Consider the following 18,929-nt stretch of genomic DNA (forward strand, 5'->3'; position numbering starts at 1 on the left):
ACATTACATTGAATGATGTATCTAAGAAACCATTTTGATAAAAAGGATAAAAAAAGGGGGAGTGGGTAATAATGCATGAATGTAGAAAGACCACTGTGACACAGACCAGATTTCTGGACATCAGCAGCTACAAGTGTGAAGAGAACAGCTGTAATGTCTTGTTTGTGATCATACACACACACATACAACCAGTCTGTTTGCTTTGTTTTTAACCCACAGATGTTCCTGTGTGAGAGAGAGACAGTGAAAGTGTGGATACCTTCTCTCTCCTCCTTTTCCCATTGCTCACTCAGGTCATGTTCCACCTTAACAAGCTGATGTTCTCTAGTCTCTATTGTTTCCACGGGGAGCCTGTTGACCTTTAGCTCTGAGTCATGGAGAAGGTGTAACAGTTCAGACAGGAGCGAGCGGTAAGGAAAAGGACAGAGAGTTGAACTTGGGGCTGTTCTCAACAAATAATAAAGTTGCATCCTACTTTGACATATTTGGAAACAAACTCTTTCTGGCTTTCTTGTTGAGAGGATTGATATCGTCACATCTTCAGGGTAAATGTGGAACTTCAGCAACAACTAGCAGCTGTTTAGTTTAGTTAAGGGCAAAGACTGAAAACAGGTAGTGGTGGGCAGCTTCAACATTCTCATCCAACTCTCAGCAGTAAAGAAGGTAACGTTCGTTCAGCCGTACAGAGGGAAAGACAACGAGGCGACACAAACTGAGGCAGACACAAACAGAGATTAGAGATTGGTCTACCAGTGAAAACAGGAGCAAATTAGTTTTGGAAATGATCATCATCTCTGTCTGGGCCAAATGTGATTGCTTACTCACAACAGGTCTGTAGAGGATGAAATCAATTACACATGTGAAGACTTGGCATTCGATTGTCAATATGTGATAGTGGAATCATGCACAGGCAGACGGAGAGTGACGCAGAGGTCCGGCCTGTAGAGATTAATTAAACTGCTGAAGATTTGTCTGATTGGATTGTGGCTGAGAGACAAACCAAATGAAAAGCTGAATTCATAACACTGAATGATGAGCAATGAGACGGGTAAGAAGTACATGTTAGGTTTAGTGGTAGAGTCAATGCTTAGATTACCATTGATTTCCACCTTTGTTTTTAGCTCATCGATCATGTGACTTCCAGAGCAGCTTCTAAAGGGACTTTATGGTAAGCTTATTTTGTTAGCTCCTGTTTTCAGGGTCAAGAATGACCATCCATCCATCCACCTTCCCCCGAGGCTCTCTGTTTCCACCTCCAGTTGCCTTTTCAGACCCTGCCCTTCCCCACCTGTCCAGCAGTTGTCACTAAAGAGCTTCTCCACCTCAACTACAACCTACAGCTGTTTCCAGTTTCCCATTACCTCCAATATGAAAGTGTAATGTGACCAAAGATCTAACCATAGCTTTACAATGAGATCTGCATATCCTTTGAGACACACTTCATCGTCCTTAATGAAACATCTCCTGGAAATGGCCTCCACATCTTCACATGTGAACTACAAACAGAGGCAACGTTCATTCTTTGCTTCACATTCTCTGCTGATCCATCAGACCGACTGACACTGGGCCATTATTGCGTCATTACCTCATGAAGTCTTTTCATTTCTAGCACAATGTATAAAATGGATTTTCACTCGCAATGTCCGTTTGCAGCCCCTTCTGTAATTGCTCTGGTTTGAGGAGGCAGGGAGAAATTAATAACAGATATTAAGAAGAAAGAAAGAATCACACCATTGTTGCTTGGCCTGCACGTCTAATATGTGAGGCCTGGTGGCTGTGACTGGTCGACAAGGAAAACAAAGGCACAAAGCGCCTTGTGATGTGCTGACTAATAGAATAAATATCAAAGAAATGGAGGAATAAAGTCACACACCTTTCTGTGTGATGGTGACATTTCCTGTGTGGTCACAGTAATAATAGTGTGGGGGTGTTTAAAGGTCTCTGCAAAGCTTCATGTTGAGTTGAAGAACAAAAAGGCAGAAGACGACGTATTCGGCACCAGTTCGTTCCTTCATTAAAGATGTAACTTCAGTACAGAAATCCTACTGAAACACAGTCAACCTTGAATATATTTATTTTCCACATGTGTCATTTCTTCTTCTTCGCTCCCCCTCCCTCCTCTTATTCTTGGCAAACTCAAAGTCAGTTTATGTTCTTCCATATCTCCCATCATCGTCACTTTCCAGCAATGGGTTCATTTCCAACCATGTCATTTTTCGTTTTCTCAAAAGGAGAACTCCCATCATGTAAAACTGAGTCTGTTTGTGTGTGTGTGTGTGTGTGTGTGTGTGTGTGTGTGTGTTTTGACTTATTTCTGGCTGTGGCTCTTTTATCAAGCACAACACTTGTCATCTCCTCAAATACTCTTGTGTTTGTGGAAGCCACCTGATACCTGCACCTCACGTCTTGCCTCTTGTTGCACGTCCACAAAGTAAAAACAGACTGAAACTGAAAAATGATTTTAACATTTTAACATCGTGGTGATGTTTTGATTTGAGAGACTTTTCTGCATCTTCTTATTCCCTTTCCGTCTGAACAGTAATGACATATCATTATCTGCTTTCTCAAATGAGTCATCTTTTAAAATGGTAGAAAAATATTGCCTTTCTTTTTATCCTCTTTTCATCATATGTTGTTTGTAATATTTCATTGTTTTGTTCTACAACTGTATATATATTTATTTTTATCCGACTCGCTCATTATTTGGTTATTATTATTGATTTCTACCTCCTGTGAAAAAAAAAGTGCCCCTGCCTCTTGCCCAGCGTGGGCCTGGGAATATGGAGCTCCAGAAGTCCTAAAAGCGCAAGTCCTCGTAAACACAAGTTATTCTGTTTTTGTCAAGTTATTGTCCTGTACCTAAACAAGGAATTGGTAAAAAAAAAAAAAAAGAATTCTGTCCGAGTTAAAGAGAAAAGCATCAATAGTGTTTGAGCCACTTTGAGAAATGCTCACAGACAACCTGCCCTGTGGAGATTTAAGAACATTCAATAAAACCAGGAAGTGGAACTTTAAGTTGACAGTAGATGATCACAGTGTCAGGTGAGTGACTTTGGGGATCAATACACACTGGGGGCAGTCAGCTGTTCTGACATTAGGGAGTAAGCACAGAAAATATAAGAAAATAACAGTTAAATTCACTATGAGGTTTTGAGAGCTAAATTGTCAAATGTACACCTGGTAGTTAGGTGCACAGGAAAACAAAAAATAGAAGACACCGTCAGCACTGAGTTAATTGGTTTAGTTAAATAAATTAGTGATACAAATTGTCAGGCATGTGTGACGCAGCTCTGTGACAGAAAGTCAGAGTGCGTGGGAATTCAGCTCAACTTTTTTCATGCTGTGAAGAAAAAACTTAACTGTCTGAAGTTTGTCCAGTTAAAAATAAGATTCTTTCCAATTATTTCAGTATTTTTCCAGCATAATTATGTAGCTCTGATATTGACGTGTTGTATAGCTGAAAATAGATGTACTAACACAGTAGAGTGACTCATATCAGTGATACCTCTCTGACTAAACCATCACTGCTAATTGACAGTGGACTGCTAAAAGAGAAATGAGGTTTATGAAAGTCAGAGTCCTCTTAGTTTCTCTGTTTCATCAGCTGCTTGGGGGAACAGCAGCTGATGAAATCTGGGTTAAATGTGTATTTTCTACTTAATTTTTTAATGTGAGGAGCAAAAATATTTTCCAGCCATTTCAATATAAGGAGTTTTTCAGCTGCTCTTAGCACAAGAGGCTGATTTCTTTTTAATGTGGGTTGGTTCAAGTTCAGTGATTAAGCGAAGAATATTATCGTGGGAATACGTTAGCATATAAATGTGGGAGGTGTGGGGGCGCTGAGCGAGCAACTTGGTGTGCGTACATAGAAGTGCATTTGGGTTTCTTGGCCATATGTGAGTGTGTTTGAGAGCATTAGGTATGAATTTGTGTGTGAGTGTTTGAGAGCGTGAATTTGTGTGTTTTTATATTGAAAACTCTAATCACATCACGTCCTGAAACACCGACTCTGTGTTTCAGGACATGATGTGATTAGAGTGTAATGAATCACCATGACGATCAAATCCCCAACTCCTTTATTTTTTTATATATCTTCTCTACTTTGACAAATCGCCTTTTTCGTCATTTCATCGTTTCTCTTTGCCTAAGCATGAATCTGTGTGTATAGGTCTATTTCTTTGTCCTTGCATTTCATTTGAACAAGTAGTATTTGTACTTTAGCCATTATTCACTCACAACAGGCACAAATAAAGCTGCGTTTCTGACCTCAGCAGAACAGTGAGAGGCCAGGAGCCTCGGCCTTCAGCAGAAGCAGAAATGATTTCTGTTTGTAATGAAAAACAAAATGGAGTATTTCCTCCTTGAGGAGAGACATGTATATGCGATTATTATACAAGAATGAAGACTTTGGGACAAGTTTTGTAAAATTGAATTTTTTGACGTCAGCCAGTTTAGGTAGACTGGGATTTAGTTCAGTATTTAGTGTCTATTTAGTCTCTGGATGTTGTTTAATATTTTCAGCTGTTTTGAATCCATATTGCATTGACTTATTCTGTACAGGCTCTCTGAAGAGTTTCAGCTTCATATTTGTAAACTCAGATCATCAGTAATCACTTTTCTTTTGTGTACGGTAGAGAAAACTCCTCAGCTTTATATTTTTCTGAAGACAGAAATAGTCTGAGGTATAAAAGTCAGAGAGAGGAAAGGAAAGGGTGACAGAGAGGGGAGGAGGAAATTTGAAAGATGTGAAAGGCCAGTGGTAGAAGACAGAGAAGAAGAGAGCAGTCAGGACGAGAGAGGATAAATGTAGACAGATAGACAGAAAGAGATGAGGGCTGGCTGTCAGACTCATATCACAGCCATCTCTGCTAAACTGAACCAGGGGAAGAAAAATAATTTAATCCTCCATATTAGACATTATTATTTGACTGCAATGCAATAGCATGTTCCTCAGTGCAACAGTTTGAGATGTTCTGCTAACTCTTACACCCATAACGAAGCTGTATGAAGTTACTACAATACAAACCCAATTTCCCTACTTCATGAGCGGGTCCAAATCGGATCCGGGCCGGATGAGCTGATCAGTGTGAGGTTATTTTGGCCAGGTGTGACAGCTTCAAAAGGCTTTTTGAGGGACACCTGCAGTGACTGAGGTCAGTGTCAGGATACGTCTCTACGACATGAATGAAACTGAAAGTAATGTCCTTTGTGCAGATTGAAACGTGAGGAGGGAAGTACACGCACCGAGCAGCAGGCACATTCAAAATTTCTCCAGGAATTTTTCTAGTTGACATTATTGTTCTTTCATACATAATTTTGAGACTCAGCACGCAGTCGTCCCTAAACCACAGTGGAAAAGTTTGCTTTGTCGCGTGTTTTTGGTTTCTTATGGTTCATATTTTCTAATTACAATCAACCCGGGGCTTGTAAACACAAGTAACGTGGCCTGTTAAAGAGGCTTGTTTATTGTGTGGAGTTTTGGTTACCTGACAACTTGCCAGGTTCGAGGTTTTGGCATTGGTGGGGAGTCCAAACAATTCCTGTTTCCCATCTCTGGGTCTTTTGACTTAAGCTACTTTTTCTGTGGTGTTCACATGAATTAACAGTATCAGCTCAGGATCTTCAAGCCATCAGATGTCAGTATCTGAACAATTTCAACCCCAGCATCTTGGGTTATTCTCTGCACTGCACTTTGGAAGTTAAAACATTAGATGCAATTTGTTTGGGTGTTTTTGTTTTTATTTAGTGACAGCAAAAAACTAGGTGAGTTGAAAGTAAAATTTCAGATTGAAAAGTGTATCACAACTGAGTGAGCACCGGTGTTCAAGTTGTGTATTCTCAGTTTTGGCAGATATCCCTTGAGGGGAAAACTCAAACTGAGAGCACAGCGAACTCTTAAACTGTCTTAATAAGGTGAAGCTACTTTCACTTGTGTGAAAGAAGACGTAAACCAAGCAGCTAGACAGACATGTCAACATGTACGCATTTTACGTTGCAGGTACGCATTTTCGCATAATTCAACTGTACACATGCAGTACTCAAGTTTAACCGCACGGGGCAGCAGCGTCTAGTATGCTGCGCAAGAGAAGAAGAAGAGTTCGACCAACCATAGCGCTGCGTTCAACCCCCAAACTTCAAGCGGGGAAAACGGACAAATTTCATCATACTGACGAGCCACAGCAACAGTAACAGGTGTTACAGCTCCTGCCTTAACTCCTCTCTAAAGGTAAACGGGCTGGGGTGGATGTGGAAAGTTGACATAGTGAATTGACTTAATTTAACGCAGACCTGCTAAACCTGTTAAGCTAGTTAACGCTGATAACGTTAGCCTAACGCTACGTAATTTGCAAGCTAGCAACCAGACATTTAAATTTGCGAAGTAACGTTAAGCTATATTGTCCGTGTGTCGCACATTGTTAACGTGACTTTTACATAGTACTATGTCGCAGAAATAACGTTACCTAGAAAGATGATATATTGGTGAGAAGGGAAATGATCAGGTGAAAAGCGAAGTGGTGTGGAAGCGTGCGAACGCAGCATTACACTATTATAGCATTCAAAAATATTTCCCCAAGGTTGGCAGGTCTGGCTAGATCCTGTTGAAAGAGGCATATTTCTGTTGGAGAATGTTAACTATAAATTGTAAGAGAGCATCCTCTTGCATTCTGACCTGCAGGGAGTCTGCCAAAAAGAAAACTGAAAAAGATGATTAAAAAATGAGTCAGGATTTGGTCCTTAGAATTTTTTTTTTGCTACTCTAGACCTGTGCTTTTGATTTTTCAAAACCCTTCCTGGCAGATTGATAACTGGTTGGATTTGTTTGTATGTAGTTTCTGCTCATTTAATTAGCTGTTGATAAAAATTCAAACATATTGGCAGTAATTTACCATATGAATGGTGCTGATCTTACCTGCATAAATGAAAGTTAGAAAAACAGCCTCCAAGTTGGTGACAGCCGTGGAGTCATAAAAACGTGAGGATGAACTGATTAGAATTTGGTGGTCAAAGGTCAAGGTCACTGTGACCTCACAAAATATGTGAACGCAAAATCTCAGGAATGCCTGGAGGGAATTTTTCTTCATATTTGGGACAAACATTCAGCTGGACTCAAAGATGAACTGATTAGATTTTGGTGGTCAAAGGACAAAGTCACAAAACATGTTTCTAGCCATAACTGAAGAATTCACACGCTAATAAACTGCAACTGGACCGGTTGGTGGAAGCATACCACTGCAAGGCAGTAATTGTAGCTCCTTTTCCTTTAGTTAATCCCTTCTGTATCTGCCATTTCATAGCGTGGTATGGGGTATTTTTTAAGTGAGTGTGTGTGCTTGTGTGTCCCCCTTTGTGTGTAGACAGAAAGATGAGCAGCATGTCGGCAAAAAAGAGATTGAAGTCAACTCATCAGTTCCTCTGTTTCTCCTGTCTTCTCCCATGCTGAGAAGCAGCAGTAGGAGCTCAGGTGTGACGTGCAGGGCATTGATCAAACGCACACAGACACACACAGCAGGGACAGAATGTCAGCTCATGAAGTGTTGGTCACACTGATGAAAAAAAGGCAAGAGGCACATATATACTGCGTCTGTGTAGTGTTAAACCCACACCTTAAACAGCAAATACACAGAGATTTAGTTAAGGTGCATGACTCACTGCCTCCACTGGTGCATGACACTGACAGCTACATGCTGGTTGGAGGACTATTAGATGAGATCAGACTTCAGTTCATATGTCAGTCCAGCATTTGAAAAGGATGGCAGTTTTGACTGTTGGACTTAGAGTGATGACAGTCTGACAGATCCTGTTAAAGGGTTATTTACAGACAAGATTTGGGTCTGAGTTAAAATTTGGATTAAGTGAAGTGTGGTGTAATTCTGGGGCCAGATCGGCCTGATATTCAGACCGCATTTTATTTAATTTCACTTCTGTAACTTTGTGATGTCGTAACAAAGCAGTCACTGTCCTCAGCCAGGCCCCCTACATGGCCCACCTGTACTGACCATCCGACCTTGCAGGATTTGGTTTACCTGAAATCCGCTATATTTTGATTCGATCACTCAGAAAACAGTCAGCCAATTGCTTATTATTGCTAAAGCTCCAGAGAGGGGCCTGAGAGAGGAGATGTAAAACTATATTGACAGTATGAAATATATCATCTTATGGATATTAAAACTTCAAATAAAACACGGGAAAAGTGTAAAATATGGGACATAATGTAAAGTAGCGAGGTATGTTGGAAGATGACGTCCCCATTCTTCATCCTGCCCTTTAAGTTATGATTGGTCCACTGCTTTTCCAACCAGTGGGATCAGCCGTCAGTGGACAGAACACCAGACCTCTTTGAATCACAAATCTGAGATGTGGGTGGCGATTCAGAGATCTGACTACACAACAATTATGTCTTTCCAGAGGATCATTGCGTCAGATAAAGGGATTATTTTCCTGTCGTGACATGTCAGATGTAGAACCTCGACCAGTATTAGTTTACAGTCTGTCAAGACCTGCTTGACATGCAGAGTTGATTGGGTAGAAAGGCCAGAGGCAGCTGTTTGAGATCAGGACTGTTAAGAGGCCATGTGGTCACAGAACACATCACAGAAGCTGTCAAACAAGGCAACAGAATGCACTAATCACTATTACGCAATATATAGGATAATGATAACTGACATGCATAATGTGCATTTTTGTTCCAGATGCTGTATGTCTTTTGAATTGTGCCATGTTAGGGCTGATATCATGTCTGATTCTGGCAATGGGTTTCTAAACATAATAATCCGTGTGAGCTGTGTTTACCAATGAGCTGCACTCATCATACCCAGCACAGGAGGTTTTTCAGCCAAGTTCATCTGTAGTGACATACACAGCAGTACAACGCCTGAACACACCCTGAAGACACCTGTGAACTGACACTGCTGCTGAGCTGCCAATGTCCTGCTCTCTCTAGACATGGTTTTACGTCTTTTCTGTTCTTACAAGAGCAGCCGCACTGCTCTTCAGGTGATACTGAATCTGATTTTGACAGAGTTCATAGCCCAAAACATTATGTAATCATACACTTATGTGCCTAACTCCTAACGCCTAAAGGCTCTTTTATGCTCTATGCAAGATACCTCCGTACTCTGCGATCATTTTGTGCGTATTTCTGCATGTATCCTGGAAGCTTTCGGATATGGACCAAACGTAGCAGTACCACCGGAAACCGTGAGGGGGCAGTGTCGAGCAGTGTAGCCCACAGTTCAAGCCAGACCAGCAAAACACAACGAAGAAGAAAACTGGTAAATGGCGGAACGTTTTGAGGAAAGATTGTACGATTTGGTGAGAAATTATAAACATATATACAGTATGATGTTACCTTGCCGGGGCACAGGGACAGACAACTACTACAGAACAGCTGGACAGAGATCAGATGAGAACTGGATGTGAACTGGCACCCTCTAGTGGATGCATTGTTTAATGTCCATCCCAACGTAAAGGACTCGTGAGAGTATGTGGTCGGTGAGGGTTATAATGTTTACGTACGCATCTATTTTCATATGTAAAAGAAGCATAAATGAGCCTTAAATAGATGATTTGGGTTGAACTTACATGAGTGAAGCATGAACTGTAATGTGGTCAGTGTAGATTTCTTTTCAAATAATAGAAACCTTTTTGTTATCTGAGTTTACATGATCCGGACTTTGCTAATGAATGCAGATAGAATTGTGACGTATCAGCATTTTTCTAAGCCCCTCATTCCCAGTTTTTCAACATTGAATAGATTGTATAGATATTTTATTTTTTATTGTGTCCTCTGAACTTCTTTGTTCAGTGAAATGAAAAGTATTTCTCTTGGTTTCAGACGAGGTTATGCGCAGTTGAAGATCACAGTCACTTTGCAGCGTTTCTTGACACCACTCTGTCGGTGCATATGTGTGTGTCAGATAATATCACATCTACTCATGGTATATGTAATTTACTGCTTTCATCTTGACTTCCCCTGATGGTGAATAATGGGGAGTCCCAGTGGCATATAGCTTGACAGGGAGAATAATGGGACATCCCACTGGGATGTCTTGGTAAATGGGTTCCTGTTGATGTTCCAGGTAATTGCGAGTGCAGCTGTCATTGTTTTCATCCTGACAGTCGGATGTCTTGTCAGTCCTGTTGACAGGAGAAGACATTGCTGCCTCTCTTCTTGCAGAGGAATGTGCTGCACTACGTTTGTGTGCCTGATTGGTGGTGTGTGTCCAATAGTGTGTTTAAGTGTCCATCTTTAAATTTGTGTGTTCATCTGTGTTTGTAAGGGAGTTGGATATCATTGGGTAATTTAGTGCTTAAAAAAAAATAGTATACCTGGCTGCTGCTTTATACTTGTGCTACTTCTGATACTACTTGTGTTTTTATGTACGTGTGTGTGTGTGTGTGTTTGTGGAGACTTAGCTTATGAAGAAAACATATAATTTGAGAAGTAAAATGAGGCTCTAGGTGTTATGCATCTATCTTTATCTTGAGTGCAGAATATGTAATGATGATACACAATACTTTCATATGTTTGAAGAAAAACACCCAATCACTGCATCATGTATGCATGGAATACTGAATACTGATACAATACTGAAATGTTATATAGGGGAACTGAATATAAATTGGCTAATCTTACTCAAGCTCTGCAAAGCAGCATGAGATAAATGGTCTAATCTTTTTCCAAATGCTGCCAACAAGACCTGGACAGCAACATTAGTCTCAGTCTCAAAAGACTTCTGAAAAAAGCACAAAATCTGAAATGTAAATTATGTGTTTTTAACACATGGAAAAAAGAAAATCTTAGATTTAAAAAAAAGACAATATGGATTTGATCTTGGTTGAAAAAGACACAAGATGATTTAAAAATAACTTCACTCTTATCAAGCATCTGGACTCCATGAGTTATATATGAAACCCAATAACTCAGAGTTGATTTAAAGCCACCCCGTCCCCATCCTCCAACCTCTGCAGCTTTACCTTTCCTCTGTGCAATTTCAATGCCAAACTACTGCTCTTCGCCACATAATTATTTCCTGCCTGGGAATGATTTTCTTTCACTTTCTTTCACTCTGTTCACAGAATATGTTATTTGATCGTGAGGCGTCATGTTTTTTTCAAGGTGTTCTTTTACTTTAGGCTAAATTGGCTAAAAGATGTTAAATGCACAATTGCCATACATTCAATATAAACATAAACTGTGCAATTTGTCTTGGACATTTATGGTTACTTCCATAGATTTTACAAGATAAATAATTCTGAGAGATTCTTTGTGCATAAATGTGTTTTCATCAAAAGTTATTACTCTTTAGAGCTGCCCAGTCTCCCACTGTCGGCCCTAGCCTCTGTTAGTGGCCCTGCAGTAATTAAATGTGCTTGAGAGTATGGTTTAATAAAGATAGGTCTTGAGAGAAATATAGCTCCATATATGTGATTTGCTAGGTTTCAATAATCCCAGTGATGTGTGGCGTGACATGATGATGTGCGATGTGTCAGGAAATGATCTCTGCATTGTCCTCACAAGGTGATTCAGATAATTAAACTGACACAACAATTATCTTATTAATAGTTTTGTTCAAGTCCTACTTAATTAATCATATTCAACCGGACAAATTCACGTCTTATTTCTTTTGATCCGTGTGGGAATATAATCCTGTCAGAGATAATTTTGCCAGTGAAAGAACTGGATTTGTAGAATAAAGTGGCCTTTTTTGATGTAATGTGTTGCAGAAATTAAAAGAGAATGATGAGGCAGACATGATGGTCAAAATGACAAACATAGTCTGTTTTATAGAGTGAGTATTAAAGCCGGTACATTTGAGGGTAAACATATCTGGATTCTTTTGATTTCCATTAGGATTGTTTTGGAGGGTGAACAACAGAGAGGCCTGGTTGAAAAAATCTGAAGTGGACCTGGGGTAAAAACAATGCTGCGGCTCTATTGAAGAGGCTGACTCACTCTGAAACAGACAGACAGCCAGTAATTGCCACTATTTGCAGAATACATCTCATCACTGGTAAGTACTTAATTTACTCCCTCTTACAGATTCTAGATTGGTGTGCTGGGTCATGTCTGCTTTCATGAAAGTTCCCCAGAGTGACTCATAATAGTTGTTGTGTTTACTGAATGAATGAGTACAGGTATCTGGTTAATTTTATTATAATTTAGACATCTATGTAGGTCGGATTAAATTTAGATTTTGTCTTTTCTCTTGCACCCTTGTGGCTTTGCTCAAGCATGCCTGCATAAAATAAATGCTTGCAGCAATAGGGCAACTGGAGCATGTAGTACTTGCTTTTGCCCTTTGAAAGTTATTGTCAACAAAAATAATTACTGAAACTGAAACTATTGGTTAAAAAAAAACAAAACACTTTGAATGGTGGAAACCCATCCACTGCTTAATAACACAAGCCAGAATCACATTTCAGCTGTTTGAAATTCATTTATTAAACAGCAATCTTTAATGTCATGTGAACACACAACATTAGAAGGCTTCACTGGGAACACAGTATGTCATTAATTATGTTTAATGAACCTCGTACCATCTCTTTGTAAAGTGTGTGGCTGGTGGAGTGGATGGAGTCCCAGTCTAAACTCTCTGATGCCCTCAAGTTTTCACTCAGTAGTGATTTATCTGAACCAACTGAGCCTTTATTTCTTCACTCTGGAGTTTTTCAATAAAGCTCACTGATGTTTTACAGTCGTGATTCAGCTCTGGGGAGATGTTGTCACCCTCTTAAGTTCTGTTTCAATAGTCTGAGAACCCAAGTGGGCTTCTGTGAGATTGCCCTTTCAACGGCTGAGAAAATGAGCAATCATGTACATTCAAGGACTACAAATACCCAGAATGCCTCCTGTCCAGAATGTGGAACGAAATACCAAGAGGTATAAAACTGTCAACGGCCTTAATTTCATGTTTAATAAATTATTCATGACAGTGACTTAACTGTAAAACTAGTTTTAATCATCATTTATTAATCTCAGTCACTGTGGAGAGTTCAGGCTGACAGCAGAGGGAACTCCAGAGGTGATGTGACTGCATATAAAGTGAGCAGAAAGATAATGTTGAGTTGCTTGGTGCAGTGCAAATTCAGGTGCATGTTTGTACGAGTTGAAAATGCTGTATGGTACAGTTCTACATGATGCCAAGTGCCTTGATAAATTGGAAAAGAAAACTATGTTAAAGGACTACAGAAAATTTTGCGAAAAGTGGCATCCACTTATTCAAAAACATTGGTAACAGGTAAAAAAAAAAAATCACATTTCAGGTGTTGTAGAACTGTGATTAACAAAAATGGCTTCCTCAGACTGGATCATACAGTTTAAGGATACTAAGGGAGGAGTCGATGTGTAGCATGAATACTCCATTTGTCTAGATAGATGAGTTAGATGTTTTAACATCCCAAGTGGAAAGGCTCAATTTGGTGCTATGCTTGAGAGATTATTTAAAGTTATGCTCCTGGGCTGAAGGGTCTTTAACTCACCACCTGTTCAAGTCATTTGTGACAATGGCCGAACAAAACGCATCATAAAATCTCATGCTCCTGATGAACAGGTCCAACAGCTGCTCTTTGTCATAAAAATGTTCAGTTTTCCTTTTTTTATTCTTGCAGAATCAGCTGTCAGGTTTTATGTTGAATTTATTTTTAATTTTAACTAGGATGTCATACATCAGCTCTAACATAACGATGGCCGGCAGTCATTGGTTGACACTTCCAAATAGGGGTAAAAAATACTGTAAGACACTTAGTCACCCTCCAGGCATCCTCCATAACTGAAAATCTGCCCATACTGAAGGAACTTCCACAACTTTGACCTGAAAATATGTGATTTGCTCAAAAGTTGGGAACCGTGTAAAACCTAATTTTCCTTTTTTGATATGAAATGCAGTGTCGTATAAATACACTTTCCTGCCGAGCTGAAAAAGCACAAGGCCCAAGGCACGGGAGAGACAGACGGACACTTAAATAAAGAGTCAGTTCACTTAGCTGCTGGTAAAATATGAAGGGACTTGATGCTTTAACTTGACTGTCCTCTTCCATTTACTGCTTCTCTCATTCTTATGACATTGCTCTCGCAATTATTATTTGTTTTCATTCAAAACTTCTTTTCAGTAGTGCAGTTTAGGAATAGCAGAAGCAGCAGTTTTGATGTAAGTGTAAGAAATGAAACTATTTGTGAAAACATTGATTTCTGTTGCTGGCAAATGTATGAAATACATGTCTATAAATTGGGCAGATTATAAATTGAAACTCCTGACTGCCTTCAGCTCGTGCTTTTACACATTCACACTTGGTCACAGATAGAAAACACACCATTATGTATTTTTATATTTGAACAGAGTTTTTGTTTTTGTGTTTAATAAAACGGCTCACCCTTCCTCTTCATCCCTTTTCATCACTACTGGTTCTCAAGCTGCTCAGGCTCGAACACTCCCCCTTTCTTCTGTATCATTGTCTTGTTTGTAGTTTTTGTCATCGAGCCACAAACACACTTTCACAGCAGTGATTCACTTTCTGTCTTCACCTAAATTGAAGAGGAGGTAATGAGAGGAGCTGTCTCGAGGAGGTTGTTTTCACCCATGTTCGTCTGTTTGTTTGTTTATTTTTCAGCAGGATTATGGAAAAAGAACTAAACTAGTTTGCATAAACATTTGTGGAGGGATGGGACATGGGCCAGAGACGAACCCATTACAATTTGGTGCTTAGGTGCAAAGGCACAGATCCAGGAATTTCCATTTTCCTTGATATTGCGAGATTTTTCAACATTTGCGTCAATTTCTCAGGAAATAATGTTTGGATCTTCTGAATCTGAACCTAAATCTCTGTTTTGAGAGTGTCCTGGCCAAAACGGCAACACAGTTTTGCTATGGTGATATGTATGTCTCGAACTACGTCTGCCCTTCAATTGTGATGATTTAGAATATTATAATTCATTGTTGTTACCTGTGGGTGGTTGGTGTTTGACATTCAGCACTTCAACAAGTGCCCAGCCTGAAATGTCAGTGCATATTATGTTTTTATGCATGTTGTAATGTGCAGACATTTTAGTTGTTTAATTGTAATTTCTGTTTTGGTTATGTTGGCTGTTCTACTGACCTGAGAGCAGCATTATTGGTGCTTGTGGCAAAGTAGGTAGAATATATTCATAAATCCAGAGGGATGAACTGTTCTCTGAGCTGGTGAGCATCTTCATCTTTCATTCAGTTTCTTTCTTCCTACGTGTCTGTGTGTGTTTCTCTCTTTCTGACAGTTTCCCCTGCTCAAAGATCGCTGCAGATCAACACACTCTTTTATCAGAGATGAGCCAGGAAAAGCTCAGATGCCTTTTCAAAATTGTACATTGAAATTGCAGTTGACTTAATCTGTCAGAGTGGGTAGTCACCTAGCAGGGGTTTCTTCCAAAGCTGCTATTAATAACAATAAAATATCTATTAAGCTGCTGGGTAGATCTCAGGCAGGAAAATTAAATAAAAAAAACATCTTCTTTATATTACAGTACTACAACTTCAACAAAAGACAGAAGTAGAGAAGAAACAGACACATTAAGTGTCAGCTGTAATTAAAGTAAATGTCGTGCTGCAGATTCCATTAGCATCGATAATCGTATTAAGGTTAAACCATCAAAACACAGAGGGCATAATGGAATCCATCATAAAAACTCCCTAACACAAAACTTTTCCTCTTGGAAATGAAAACGGGGATTCAATAAAGAACAGGCTGAATTTGGATAAAGAGGAGATTTGAGTTCTTCTGTGTCTCACATCACCCATCTCTTTTATTGGTGGAGAGCGCTCGGGCATTTATGAGGAGTCTTTGTTCATTAAACAGACATTAGTGCTGGATGCCAGTGAGCCTCGTGAGGAGATGAAGACATTGTTTTGTCCAAATGCGCACCGCCTGTGTAGTTGAACAGGCAGAGCATGGATGGACTACACCAGCTACACTACATTAAGCATTTTGATATTGATAAATAATTTCCATGTATGTATGTTCTGAGACATAAGTGTAATACATACAAGCTACCATCCTTCTTTCCTTTTTTCTTCTAAGTTTCGATAATGTTTCTGTCTCTTTTGTTGTTTGGTGGGTTGGTCTATGATACTGATCGATGCTGTTGTTGACTTAAACTTGCAGCCTACATATATGAAGCTAATCAGCTATAGCTATATGACCCCTGCAAACATTTTCTATGCTCCTTATGCTGATAATAGATTAATATTGATCTCTTAGTTTTATTGACAGGTTGATCTTTAATCAAGAAATCAAGTACTGATGAAGAAAATAAGTGACATCATAGCCTCCTCTGTCCGTCCATCATTGCAGTGATAGAAGTGATTTCACCTCAGCGTCGACTGTAAACTCCCTGAGTTTCTGGCAAAAGCAGAAGGAAGGGAGTAACGGGTGGATCGAGCTGACCTTGACCGTGGTTTGAATTTATTGATCTCAATAAAATAAAAAGATATTTAAGAGGACTACGTGTAGCCTCAAAGACCGCAGTGACAATAAAGCCGTGGAACACGCAGTGGTGTTTGATGCTTCACTCCCAGAAGAACAAATGTGGGCGTCACTATCACGTACTTTCATGACTTTTTGTTTTTTAAAATAGGGCCAAATTAGTCACATCTCCATGGATACCTGCAGAGGTGTTATTTTAATGAACTAACACATCACGTTCTCTGGCTGCTGATCTTGAAGTGAATGGAATTGAGCGCGCTTAGTCTTACTGTCTCTCGACGTCATCCCACAGGCATCTACAGAGAGTCGAGCCAGCTCACGCTGCCCTTCTGACAGTCATTCTTTGGCTGATATGTGGTCAGAGCCTCTGGTGGTCCACTGATACCATGTGTGATCCCTAGCTGATTCAATGATCCATTAATTTTCAGTCAGTGGATGAAGCAGAGTGTTTGGCATCGTGGTGGGTAGCTCAGAGGGGTCATCATGCATGAGAAAGTAACTGTGTGTGTGTGTGTGTGTGTGTGTGTGTGTGTGTGTGTGTGTGTGTGTGTGTGTGTGTGTGTGTGTGTGTGTGTGTGTGTGTGTGTGTGTGTGTGTTTGGCTACCCTTGACCTCCTCCACACCATCTGTCCCTTCCAGCTCCCTGTAGGCCACTTTAGTGAGTCCAGTCATGGCTCAGAATTAATATAGTGCAGAATGTACACTTCTTGGTTTATTGTGTTAATTGGTCAGAGATTGTTTTTACTAGTGATGGCTCACATGTTCAGGCAGAGACAGAGTCAGTCGTTTATTATTGTGTGGTTGTACCATAACTCAGTAGTGTGGGGAAATTAAATACTGAAAAAAATGTAACAGTTAAGTGAGGAATATTGCATTTTAGGTTAGATTACGGTCAGTATCATAAATTATTGATTAAAAAAAATCCTTCCACTCCCCTCCACCTTTTTCATTGCTGCAATACTGTGGTAATGGCCCTCTTACTTTTTATTTTGCTTGGAGCTTTTGAGAGTGACCACAGCAAAAAGAGAGTTTTTTGAGTCCGAAACTTGTTCATCACTATAACTTATTAATTATACATCATACTGAGTTGAGGTATTCACATAAAAGAAATGGCAGAGTGCTGCCTAATGAATAAAAATCAGGGCAAAAAGGCATCCAATTTGAGATTCTATATGTGTGTGTGTGTGTGTACAAGAATGATAGGAATAAGCTATGTCATTATGGAGGATTATATGGTCAGTATAGAGGCAGATGACTTTGCAACATTGTGATGTCATTGACAGCGATGCCCTGAGTGTCAGTAGCCATATTAGCTGCACTGAGTGGGAACAGTTGGTGAGTCTGCTGAGGTCAGAGTGAGCAAATTCACCTTCTCTTTACCTTAGCAGCTCAAATCCATATAGTAAAATAAAACATCTCTCAAACCACTGAGCAGATTAATCAAACCAGCAGGTGCATTTGACTAAAGCAAATTAGTGCAGGTTGTTTTAGTTTGACAGTGTTTGCCCACTCTTCATCTTTTCACGTTTGTCACATCTCCAATTCTGAGATTTTTGCCACCACCCCAGTACAATGGAGGTGAATGGCATTGTGTTTGCAGAGCTCACAGCGCTGAGCTGCCACTTCAGAAACATCCAACATTAATGTGTCTTTGCAGAAACAGTGTTGTCATTACTCTGGATAATTCAGAAACCTCCCTGTGAGCACTGGAACTACTTTTTTTTACCAAAGAACCAGTCTCTGTGAAAACAGTGCAGTCTGTGGATTAAAGGGACCGTTTCTGACCGTGCATGAGACTGTGAGCTGCATAAACAAAATTTTATTTACCTCAGGTGTACTCAGGTGGCTGAAACTGCATTTATTATATATATATAGCAAAGTTTTAAAAGCACCTCTGTGACCGATGGCGTTTCTTATGCTGTCTGACATCAATGGTTATGTGAGAACATCTAAACTGCAATTTCCGTTATTTTCCACTTTTGATTTCACTCGAGCAATGTTATTATTTTTGTATCAGAAAACTACATGTACAACTCAAACTTCATCTGCTATCATGCTGTTAGTGATGTAAAGTAAATTATATGAAAAAACAGTAGTTTATCTACATTTTCACTTATCATTATTTCACTGAACGCAGCTCCTTCTTAGCCCTTCCTGTCTAGAGATATTGACATTGCAGATATGTCAGATGAGAAAAAAAAATTTGATGTGAGTAAGAAAGAAATTCGAGCTGATGTGAGAAAGTGGTGATAAAACTGCTTTTGACAGCAAACATAAAACGTCTGTTGGCTTCCTCTGTCAAAGCCTCAGTGAAATATAGAAATGTCCCTTCACAGAACATTGGGATTTTGACAACTTTAAACAATATTCTTCTGGATGACAAGGGCTTTATCCATGAGCTTTTCTGTCCTGCGTCCTCCCTCCCTCCCTTTCCATCTGTCTGTCTTTGTCTTTGGAAAAGCAAACAAAGAAAT

This window comes from Seriola dumerili, unplaced genomic scaffold, assembly GCF_002260705.1.
Source record: "Seriola dumerili isolate Sdu_G_001 unplaced genomic scaffold, Sdu_1.0 BDQW01000331.1, whole genome shotgun sequence".
NCBI lineage: Eukaryota > Metazoa > Chordata > Actinopteri > Carangiformes > Carangidae > Seriola > Seriola dumerili.